The sequence below is a fragment of the Chrysemys picta genome, chromosome 6 (genome assembly GCF_011386835.1).
Source record: "Chrysemys picta bellii isolate R12L10 chromosome 6, ASM1138683v2, whole genome shotgun sequence".
Taxonomy (NCBI): domain Eukaryota; kingdom Metazoa; phylum Chordata; order Testudines; family Emydidae; genus Chrysemys; species Chrysemys picta.
In genome coordinates this window covers 120,877,464-120,888,677 of record NC_088796.1, presented here as the reverse complement: position 1 = coordinate 120,888,677, position 11,214 = coordinate 120,877,464, and the positions used below count along the sequence as shown (strand labels likewise).

The window sequence follows — 11,214 nt, the reverse complement described above, 5'->3', positions numbered from 1 at the left end:
TTGAGCCAGCCTGCTGCTGTGTTGGCAGAATGGAACTGGCAGGCACTTCAGGGAGGTAGGGCATTCCCCTGCTGCCAGTGTCTAACAGGTCTGGTTCTGCCTCCTAGCTGGGACCAGGCTGATGTACCTGTTGCCATGGATCTCTACACAACAAGAGAAGCTTTTCTGCTTTCTGTAGCTGATGGCAGGAATCCTCATCTGTGACATAGTGTTTCCTCTGAATACTATGTGGGTACCTCAGTTTCTAGTTGACACTCCGTCTCCTGGCAACTAATGGCCTGGGCCTTTCCCCCTGCAAGGCAATGCTAAAGGTGTGGGAGAACAAAGGAATCAGGTGACCTCCTGGCCCGGGAAAGGAACTCAGCAGAGAAGGAGGGGCTGGGGGGGTTTCAGTTTGGAGCTGGCCGGGGATGGGAAGTGAGGGCAGACGGGGTGGTCTGGCTCGCTGGACCCCAGAATGGACCCGGCTGAGGGGTCCCATTCTCTGTACTTACAAGATCTGTTTTAGACCGTGTTCCTGTCATCTAATAAACCTCTGTTTTACTGGCTGGCTAAGAGTCACATCTGACTGCGGAATTGGGATGCAGGACCCTGTGGCTTCCCCAGGACCCCGCCTGGGCAGACTCGCTGTGGGAAGTGCACGGAGGGGCATATGCTAAATGCTCCAAGGTCAGACCCAGGGAGGTGAAGCTGTGTGAGCTTCTTGCCCTGAAGACAGTCTGCTCCAAGGGAGAGGAGGCTCCCCAAAGTCCTGACTGGCTTTGTGGGGAGCAGTTCCCGGGGACTCCGTGACACCATCTACCCTCAGAACTGAGGAGCGCCACAAGGCGAGAGGCCAGACTGTCACATCCTGCAGAATAAAGTTGCTCTCAGCAGGATGGGCAGAGCAGCCTCCCAGCAAGTTCCTCATCCTCCAAGGTGGGCGTTGTAGGTGCCCGCTTCCCCCTCTGGACATCAGTAGTTTGGCATGAGGAAGCCCACCTACTTACATTGGCCCATCTTAAAGCTTAACCCTTAATATTTGCAAGTTTGTTGCTATCTTCCCTATGTCTGTCTTTGGTATTTTCCCCACTGTCACGTGCCTGCCTACTAAGGGTACAGCTACACTACAGCGGGGAGTCGATTTAAGATACGCAAATTCAGCTACGTGAATAGCGTAGCTGAATTCGACGTATTGCAGCCGACTTACCCCGTTGTGAGGACGGCGGCAAAATCGACTTCTGCCGCTTTTTGTCGGCGGCGCTTACTACCACCTCCGCTGGTGGAGTTAGAGCGCCGATTCGGGGATCGATTGTCGCGTCCCAACGGGACGCGATAAATCGATCCCTGAGAGGTAGATTTCTACCCGCCGATTCAGGCGGGTAGTATAGACCAGACCTTAGAGGTCTCTTCTTCTGCATGCTGAAACAAACTTTTAGATATGCAGCCCTTCGGGGAAGGGACTTGTTTTGAATTATTTAACAGCTCCCCCAAGCCAAGCCACAACTCCCCTCACATGCCATGCCTACAATTCATGTACCTTAAGTTAGTTAGTCCCCTTTTTTTTTTTTTGAGACAAAAACAGTCTGCCTCCCTAAATTCAACACCCCTCTCACAGTAGTCAGATTCCTGCCTATGGAATCAATCCTCTTGACCAAATAGCAAGCCCCTCCCTCACAAAATAACGCCCCCTAAAAACAATGTTCTCCCTCTTCCAGAGGTCATGCTCCACCTCCCCAGCACACAAGAACAATTTCCCCCTCCAGTACGTTAGGCTGCTCTTCACCACAACAGGATTCACTTTCCTTTGCAGCCACCTGCCCTGTTTTGCTGTGGAGAGCACTGCTCTCCAGGGAGCTAGGAGATGCTGTTGTGGCTGCTGGATTGCAGCTGCCAGCCAGAAGATTAAAAATAAGATTCTGCCAGAAAGCTGGCGGTGGCGCAGAGAGAGGAGGGACAAATGGAAGACTCCCGCTACAATCGGAGGACTAGGCAGGGGAAGCCTCTGTTTCATTTGAATGACATCCCCCATCTCCTCCCCATCCCTCACCAGCTGCAGGAAAGGGCCTCCCTGAGCCTGGTGGGGGGAGGAGGAGGTGGTAGCCTATCTAGGGAGCCTCATTATTCCCACAGAGCTGCTGAACTCTGCCGGGGAAGGAGGCAGCCTCCAATGGAAAGACAACTTCTAGCTGCCTCTCATTGGCCAAATGCTTCTCTGTGCCCAGCTACCAAACTGAAGGGAGACCCCTCTCCTGCTCCTTCCACAAAACACCATCTATTAGCTAGCGCCAGTGTCACAGCAGGGTAGAGCAGTGTTTCTCAAACTGGGGTTGCCGGTTGTGTAGGGAAAGCCCCTGGCGGGCCGGTTTGTTTACCTGCCCCATCCACAGGTCCAGCCTATCGCGGCTCCCACTGGCTGCAGTTCACTGCTCCAGGCCAATGGGAGCTGCTGGAAGCGGCGTGGGCCGAGGGACTTACTGGCCGCTGCTTCCAGCGGCTCCCATTGACCTGCAGCGGCGAACTGCGGCCAGTGGGAGCCACTATCAGCCGGACTTGCGGACGGGGCAGGAAAACAAACTGGCCCAGACCGCCAGGGGGCTTTCCCTACACAAGCGGCAACCCCAGTTTGAGAAACACTGGGGTAGAGGGAAGTATCATCACCCAGTCAGAGATTCTCTCTATTCCTTGTGCTGGGAGCTACTCATTTTCCCTGGTACTTGGCTTCTGTCCCAGGGCCTGTCCCCACCTCTGCCTCACACACATTGATCATCAATTGACACAAAACTTCCTGGCACCTTCGCCTCCTCCTTGCCAGCTCCTGGCTGGAACATCTCCTCCCCCTTCCCCTCACCCTCAACAGGGCTGGAAACAGCCATTTCCCACTACGTTAATAATAACCACATTTGGCACTTTTCAGACAAGCTGCTCACCTGACTGGTGTATTACACCCAGAATGCTGGATTTGCCTAGACCTTGAACTCGTGTAGAAGGGAGGAAGCAGGTATAAGGATCCTAAGTATGAGAGTATGCAGTATGAGTATGCAGCAAAGACGGGGTTTTCTTGTAAATTTTGGATTTTCTCCAGAGCTTGATTAATGGTAAAACTCCATCACATCAATGACAGTGGCCTGCATGTGTTGAGGGGAGTATATGGCTTATAGCTTGAAGAGCCACAGTCTCTCTTATAAAGAGTGCACAAAATCATGCCCGAGGTACGGCGGTGGACAGGGCCAGATCCTCAGGTGATTTAAACGGGTACAGCTCCACTGAAGTCAGTAGAGCTATGCCAAGTTACTCCAGCTGAGAATCCAATCCACAGACCTAGGCAAGAGAATCCCACACCAGTGAGAAGTACTTTTCAGTGGGTATAAACCAGGGTCCATTTGATTTAAATCACTAGTCAGGAAGACTCGATTTAATAACGGATTTCTACATAAAACTGCATTCTTGTTCGTTGTTATAAGCTTAATACATATTCGTCACAATTCAGAGATAGATGTAGATTTCATTTTTAGAAGGTACACACTATACATTTTTCAAAATAAATCACTAACACTTTTCAGATTAGTTTTACAGCTATATCAGAAAATGAATAATTGTTTGGTTAGTTCATTTAAGAAAGGTAATTGAAGCAGATATTTATGAAGTCAATGGGAGGTGAACTGTCATTAATATTTGGAGGATTTTCTTGCCCTGCTGTATTAGGAGGAGAACATCACCAGACCGACATTTAAATAGTTTTATTTAACTAAAACAACATTATGTAGTCTGGATTTTTTTCTTCAACAGCAAACATCATATTTTAACAAAACAAGCCTATCAATTTTTGAATTTAGTTAAACATTCAAGTTTTTTAAACTCAGGATTGTTTTTGTTAAAATTGTTTTTAACTAAAATAGTTAATTAAATATTAAAAAAAATTAAATTGACTGTCAGCCAGGTCAACATGAGAAACTTAAAATATTGCTTCTGCAACTAACTCAGTCGTCTTCACCTTCATTTTCCTGTTTGTTCATAATCTGGAAAAGAAAAAATAAGCTTTCCTGCTTTTTCAGGTCCCAAACATTTCTCAATTTGGAATGAATTAGTCCAAAGGAAGAAAATATTCTTTCTACACTGGCAGAAGAAGCTACTGCTGTTAAAAATGAAATTATCACTTCAACAGTCTCTGAATCCAAATGCTTAAGTGACTTCCATCAGTTCACTGGTGTGACCTTCTTTAAATCATCATCAGCAAACATTTCTTGAATGGTTCACCCTTAGCTCTGAAGTCTATTATAGTTGGCATTATGGAGGGATGATTGCTGGATGTCCATGTCATAGCCAACTCCTCTTCTTCAGCAGTTAAGGTTTGACCCTGGTACAGAGTATTGAGAATATTTGCAAGAAAATGAGCTGAAGAGAGTGCTTGTCCCATTCTTTTTTTAATGCTTGTAATTTAACTCTGTCATTGCATATTTCCCTTTACGTTCTCACTCAGTTCCTTCCAAATTTCAACAGCATCAGCAATAAAACAGCTATTTCCCTGCATTTTGTTCAAGGCTACAGAAATAAGCTTCACTGTACTCCGCATGTGTTCAACATTTCTCTTAAGCCCAATGTTGAGAACTTTGGCTGTGACAGTGCCATCTATTTTTTCACAATTTTGTTCACAAACTGTCATCAGATTAGGCCAGTTGTTGATGTAGTGCTCAAAACAGTCCACTACTGAATTCCATCGCATGTCTTGTAGGAGAGTTAGCTTGCAGAGCAGAGCAGCTGCTGCAAAGTGGTTGTTATGGAAGTATTTTGCAGTTTCAACATTAGCCTTTATTTCTGGAACACCGTGGTCTTTGGCGAGGAAATGCATCAAATGAGCACTGCAACCATATGTTATTAGCTTGGGACTCTCTTCTAAATTTCTTCTCATCTTGGATACATTTGCAGCATTGTCTGTGACCAAGCTGTGTACTAGACATTTTAATTTTATTTTTTTTAGTTTGTTATAGCTTTTACTGCTACTTCTTGTAAGTATTCTGCTGTGTGTGCATTTCCTGATGTAACAATTGTTTCTGTAAGGAAGACATTCCCTTCTTCTGTTGTCACACAAACACATACAACAAGATCATTGTGGACATTGCTCCACCCATCATGACTCAACTTAACAATTTCACCCTCTAGACCTTTTACACACTGCTCACTTTCTCTTTCATATACTTTATCCAGCAATTTGTCTGCGACATCTGCTCTGTCGGGTGGACTGTACCCTGGTCTTAATGACTGAACCATGTTAATGAAGTGTGGGTTCTTAATCACATGGAAAGGAGAGTTTGTTGCATAAACAAACTGGGAAATTTTTTCATCAATTACCTCTTTTTGTAATCTGCTGGTTCTTATCACAAATATATCTATGGTTGTTTCTGGGTGGAGATTTTTTTCTCTCTTTTTGCTATAGGTGATATACTGTAGCTATATGACATACATGATGTGACTGAAACACTATCATTGGCAGATAACCCTGAAACTATAGAAAATATGGTGATCTTGAAGGTGGATAGTCTTCAGAATCCTGTATGTTGAGGATGGAGTCTCCTAAACAAAATAAGTCAATGCAGTTATGTAATTATTACCACCATACTGCTCATGTAGTATTACTCGTTCCATTCACTGACACTCAGTACTACTTTAAAGGTGAAATTGTAAAAGGAAGATCTGCCTATTTCAGCTATTTATTTTTTAATCACAACTGCATCTAAAATGCTAGTACCATAAAGTAACAACTATATTTTTTGCTCAAACATGAGAATTCAAGAATAGTCCAGAAGGAAGACAGGCAGTCCTTAAGAAAGAAGTATGAAATAAAAAAGTTTACCAACCTGAAGATCCTGCATGTTCAGACATGTTCCTTTCATCATCTTCAATGCAGCTTCCTCCTGAGAAGGAACACTTCTCATGATGTTGTTTCATTCGGCAACCAGGCCTTGTATTTCTTTGTTGCACTGTTTGCATTTTGCACGCATGCCTGTCTTGCCCACATTTAGAGGAACTTCCATTTTAGGTTCTCTCTTCTAGTGAGAGAATGGTATGGTAGATCTCAAATCAATGAAGGCTACGCTCAGAAAGACCTCAAGACTTCTTGCATATGCTGTTCAAATAGTTTCACTTTTGTTTCTGCTGCCTGTCCCTCCCTTCTCACATTTATCTCCAGACTTCTTCTCCTTGTCCATTCTATTCTGCCCCCAAAAATCTTCTCTTCATTGAACTTTTTGAAACTTTGCACTTTTAGAGAGAGGTAAGGGATTGACTCTGTGTACACAAATTTGCAGAGGGATTGAGGTCTGTTATTTCTCACCTCTATATATCATTTATTTTAAAACATTTTTGCTGTTAACAAGCAGGTTATCTCTGGAGACACAAATCCACAGTTTGAGAACTGCAAAACTAAGCATCTCTGATGGTATCGTCTAGACTGAGCACTGAGTCCCATTGGGTAGATAGAAAGATTAACCTAAATAATCTATACAGAAGTCCCTAGAACCTCATAAAATTGGGTCCCTAATCCATGAACTATTGGAACTCATTTACAAATTTTTTCTTAAACATTACATGAATATATTATCTCATCATGGAATAGGGATTATAAATTCTAGTTCTATAGTATGAAACATCTTTGAGTTTAATTAAGACACATTTAATTAAACTCAATCTTTAGATCAGATTTTTTGGATAAAATGCTTTTTGAGGAGAAAGCCTATTTAAATTAAAAAAAAAAAAATCAGATTTTTTTAATATTTAAAAAAAATTGATTTTTATCCACCCTGGTATAAACTATACACTTTAGGTACTGGATTCAAATTAATATTTTAAACACCATTTCCTTTTTGCTAAAATCCTAGCTTGTTTGTGACACATATGTAACCTTTGGGTGGGCTAGAGTTCACTTCATTTCCCCCGCTCCAGTGCCTTAAAAACCACCACCAACCCAGCTCCCATAGAAAGTAGCTGGAGACCCAGAATTCAGTCTCTAAGGATTTTCAGCAAGGATTGAACAGGGTCAGCCTCCCCACATTCAAGTCGCAAAAGGAACTAAAGAAATTAATTTAATCAAATAACTTTATCAAATCTTATGATAAAGAAATAATCTAATTTTTACAGCATGACATGGCTATTTTATAATCCACAGACATTACCTTCAGTTATACATAAACATAAATAAAAAAAACAAATTAAAATTGGAACAGTTCAGTCTTCACAGAAACAGAGCGAGAAGAAACTGGAAGTTAGGTTTTGTTCACCTAAGTCTTAGTTAGAGTCTTTGATCACCAAATCTCTACAGTCTGCTGAGTCTAAAACAACATCTTCCCTCCCCTGGCTTGTAGGAACCTTCAGCTGGAATCCACGCAGTTACTACATTTAAAGAAAAGTTGGTAAATCAGACTAGTTGAGACAATTTAACTAGAACAGTTTGACTAAAATCAAAACAACATTCAAAGCGTACAATTAAAATAGAAGTTCTTTTTCCCTCCCAATTTCCCCTGGCTATAATTAGCATTGCCCAGGCTTCCCTGTTGGAGGGTAACAATATCCCTAACCGGCTGCAAAGTGCTTCCGAGTTAGGGCCAACAGCCTGCTTCCCGCTCCTGGCTCAGCTTCTCCCAACTCACCCAGGGCACATGGCCCCCTGCAAAGCAGCTGCCCTCACTGCTCCCCCTCCCAGAGTCGGACTCCAACAACAGGGAACCTATTGGAGCAGACCAAAAACTACCACATCCAATTCCAGAAGCTTCTGGATGTGGAGTGCTTAATCTGCCTAGCAACAGTGACCCAGAGCCCCTGGCTCAGCTCCACCATGGCTGTCCCACTCCGCGCACTGCTTCGCCCAGCCCGGGCCCCAGCCCGCCTGCTGCTGCGAGCCCCGGCTTAGCTCTGCTCGGCAGGCACTCAGTTCCAGTACCTCTTGGTGGAGAAGCAGGGGGCGAAGCGTGATCCAGCTGAACCACCCCAAGGCCTTGAATACCCTCTGCAATGGCCTGATGAACGAGATGAACCAGGCCCTGGACTCCTTCAAGAAGGACCCACACGTGGGAGCCATCGTCATCACCGGCAGCGAGAAAGCCTTCGCAGCTGGAGCAGATATAAAGGAGATGCAGACCAGAACCTTCCAGGAATGTTACGGTGGCAATTTTCTTGCACACTGGAACACAGTTTCTCTGGTCAGGAAGCCGGTCATAGCAGCTATGAATGGATATGCTCTGGGCGGTGGCTGTGAGCTGGCCATGATGTGTGATGTGATATCTATGCTGGCGAGAAAGCGCAGTTTGGGCAACCTGAAATCTTGTTGGGAACCATTCTAGGAGATGGCAGGACTCAGAGACTCATGAGAGCAGTGGGCAAGTCCCTGGCGATGGAAATGGTCCTCACAGGAGACAGGATCTCTGCTCAGGAAGCCAAAAAAGCAGGCCTGGTCAGCAAAATCTACCCCATGAAGAAACTGCTAGAAGAAGCCATCAGCTGTGGGGAGAAGATTGTAGGGAATTCTAAGCTTGTAACAGCAATGGCCAAGGAAGCGGTCAATGCAACCTTCGAGATGACGCTGATGAAGGGGATAAAATGGAGAAGAGGCTCTCCCTCGCCACCTTTGCTATGGATGACCAGAAGGAAGGGATGGCAGCTTTTGTGGAGAAGAGAAAGGCAAACTTCACAGACCACTGAATGCCAGCGTGCCTTGTCCTTTTCGAGCTGCTGAGACGGAGCCCCTCCCTTGATCCCCTTGCAGTGTGGGACTGACAAATAACCATTGCAGCAGGTTGCGCCCGGTAGTAACCAATACGGGTGCCAAATCCTGTGCCACTATCCTGGAAGGAAAAGTCCTTTGATTCACAAACACTACATTACATGGGGTGTTGGGGAAGGAGCTGCTGTAGGCTAGCCTAACGGTTTGGGCCCTTCCACATAATGAGGTGATGGGGAGTAGGGGGCACATCTGATCTGAATCTCAAATGACCCGATGCTTTTGTCCACAATAAGAAAATCGGAAATGGAAGGGAAAAAAATGACCCAGACACAACTCACTCCTACCTCCCCCAATGGGTCTCTTAAAGAGACATCTCCCTATTAGGTACATGAGTTACCTACACATACAGTACATAGGCCCACTGCTGTAAAACAGCTTGTTTTCCTGCTTTTATACTGGCCTAAAAGCCAGCACAAAAACACTGTATGACCATACAACATCACAGTCGGAGGTGTAGCCACTTAACCCATTAGTGTACCCAAGGATTGAGTACTAGCTAGCTAGCTCAGATATAAAGCACAGTCCAGTTCTTCTGTTGCTTACATTGATATACATCATGAGTAGCTCCAATTAATTCAAGAAAGAAGAGACTCAGGCCAAAAAAACCTAACCTCTTCTCTGCTGCTGCCGTGAGCTAAACTAAGACCACTAGAACGAGTCTAAGTAGTTGACATCTATACATTAACAAAAAATGTGTGTCTAAAAGCCATTTCCAGATAGTTAATATAAGGGCTCTGAATGTGAAGAGTTCAGGATCTGAGATGGAAAATACCTTCCTACAGCTTTACTACTCCTTCTAACCTATTATTAATTCCTCTGAGGCCATATCCTGAAATGTTAACATCATAGATTCTAGCATGTTTAATTACTGACAGTATCTTTATTCAAATTAAAATGTATTAAGACTCACTATTTCTAACAACACTCATTGAAAAGTTATGGGGAAGCCCCCTTAAAATTATGTTTAAGTCAAATAGATTTTTTTTTAATTTTTGTCTTCAGATTTCTGAGCTTTGAAGATTCACATTTTTCAAACTTTTCTCCTTAACCATGAGGGCTTGAAGCTTTATTTTATTTTAAAAAAGCAAGCAAAAAAACAATTATCATATGATCACTTTGCTGCAAAAGCTAAGGCAATAAAAAAACAATATTAAAAGAGCACCAGATATGATGAAAAAAAATATCACAGGAGCTCATAATAAAATTGTACTTTACCTTATATTTGTAATGGTAAAGCTGGTCAAAACTGAAAACGTTTCCCCTCTCCACACTGCAAAAGCCAGTCAGCCTGAGCAAACCCATTCTTAGTCTGAACCAGCACATTCTCCTCCTGACCTAAAGTCACTATCCATATCTGCCTTTATTATGCTCCCAGTCTAGCTTAAAGGACAGGTCCATCCAGCTTGGCTGATGAGTGCTGATTAGCTGAACTGCCTGGCCTTTTAACTCTTTCCTGCCTGGTCTTGGATGACTGCAAAGCAACTCCACTGAAAAAGGAGTTTTGTAACTTACCTCTTCTTGAGTGACCCCATATGTAGAGTCTCCTTGATACCAGACTGATAGGATACCCCATTACAGGTACATAGACTGGAAAACTGCCACCATAGCTGCTTGGCACATTTATGTGTAGGTTATGATCCTGAAGTTAGCAGTAATAAAATTCAAATTCTCAACTGATTTCTCATCCTAACTGTAAAGACACCTTCAGCTAGCTATCTACATCCCTGACTCTGATTATGTGGCGACACAGAAACCCAAGAGTCCCCATGCAATTGGGCAGTATACTGTGACTCCTTGACACATGTTGCATTTGAGTTCCCTTTTAACCAAACTCCACTGCCTATTAACCACCCCTGGACAAGGTGAGACATGCCAGGGAAAGCACCCAGAGGACCTTTCTCACCTTCTTCGAACAACTGACTTGGTAGGGAAAAGAATCCTTTCCCCCTTTCTTTAAAATACTCTTCCTGGAGCTATTTTGAGATTAACTATGAGATTGCCCTAACCATAAATATATGCTAGTATTACCCTTTTGCAAGATTTCCATTCATGTTCAGACCATTTTGTTTTCCTTCACTCTAGCAACCTTACTGCAGTAATGTCACCTTAACCTGGGTTCTGAAAAGACCCTGTCCAGAAAGGGTCAGTGTGTGTAGTGGGTGGAAAATCATATAGCTCTGGCTTCTTTCCTTGGTCCTTTTTTGCTCTATCTCCCTTCAAGCTCTTGAATCTCTTGTCCCTCTCTAGGCTAAAAATGAACTACGGGAAATGATCAGAAATTTCACAATAGTCAGGAGAAGCTGGACCAGGTGTGGCTGGAGTGGAGCAGAAGCTCCTACTCTGGAGGGAGGAAGGACAATTGTTGAGCACACCACAGGTTCCAGCCCTCATTAGTCAGGGTGGAGACTGTCATTTTCTGATTGCTTTCCCACATTGCCAGTTTGCCACACCCTGTGATGACA

The 11,214-nt window shown here is 44.0% G+C and overlaps 1 long non-coding RNA gene and 1 pseudogene across 1 annotated transcript; one reads left to right on the top strand and one right to left on the bottom strand.

Moving 5' to 3' along the window:
* Window positions 1-1,854: 1,854 nt before the first annotated feature.
* Window positions 1,855-8,685, top strand: LOC101943659 (enoyl-CoA hydratase, mitochondrial-like; annotated as a pseudogene).
* LOC135972507 (uncharacterized) lies at window positions 7,073-10,978 on the bottom strand. Its single transcript, XR_010588971.1, has 3 exons — window positions 9,968-10,978; window positions 7,913-8,082; window positions 7,073-7,365 (listed from the first exon to the last, which is right to left on the bottom strand). It is a non-coding gene; the product is annotated as an uncharacterized LOC135972507 (long non-coding RNA).
* Between the last annotated feature and the right edge of the window lie 236 nt (window positions 10,979-11,214).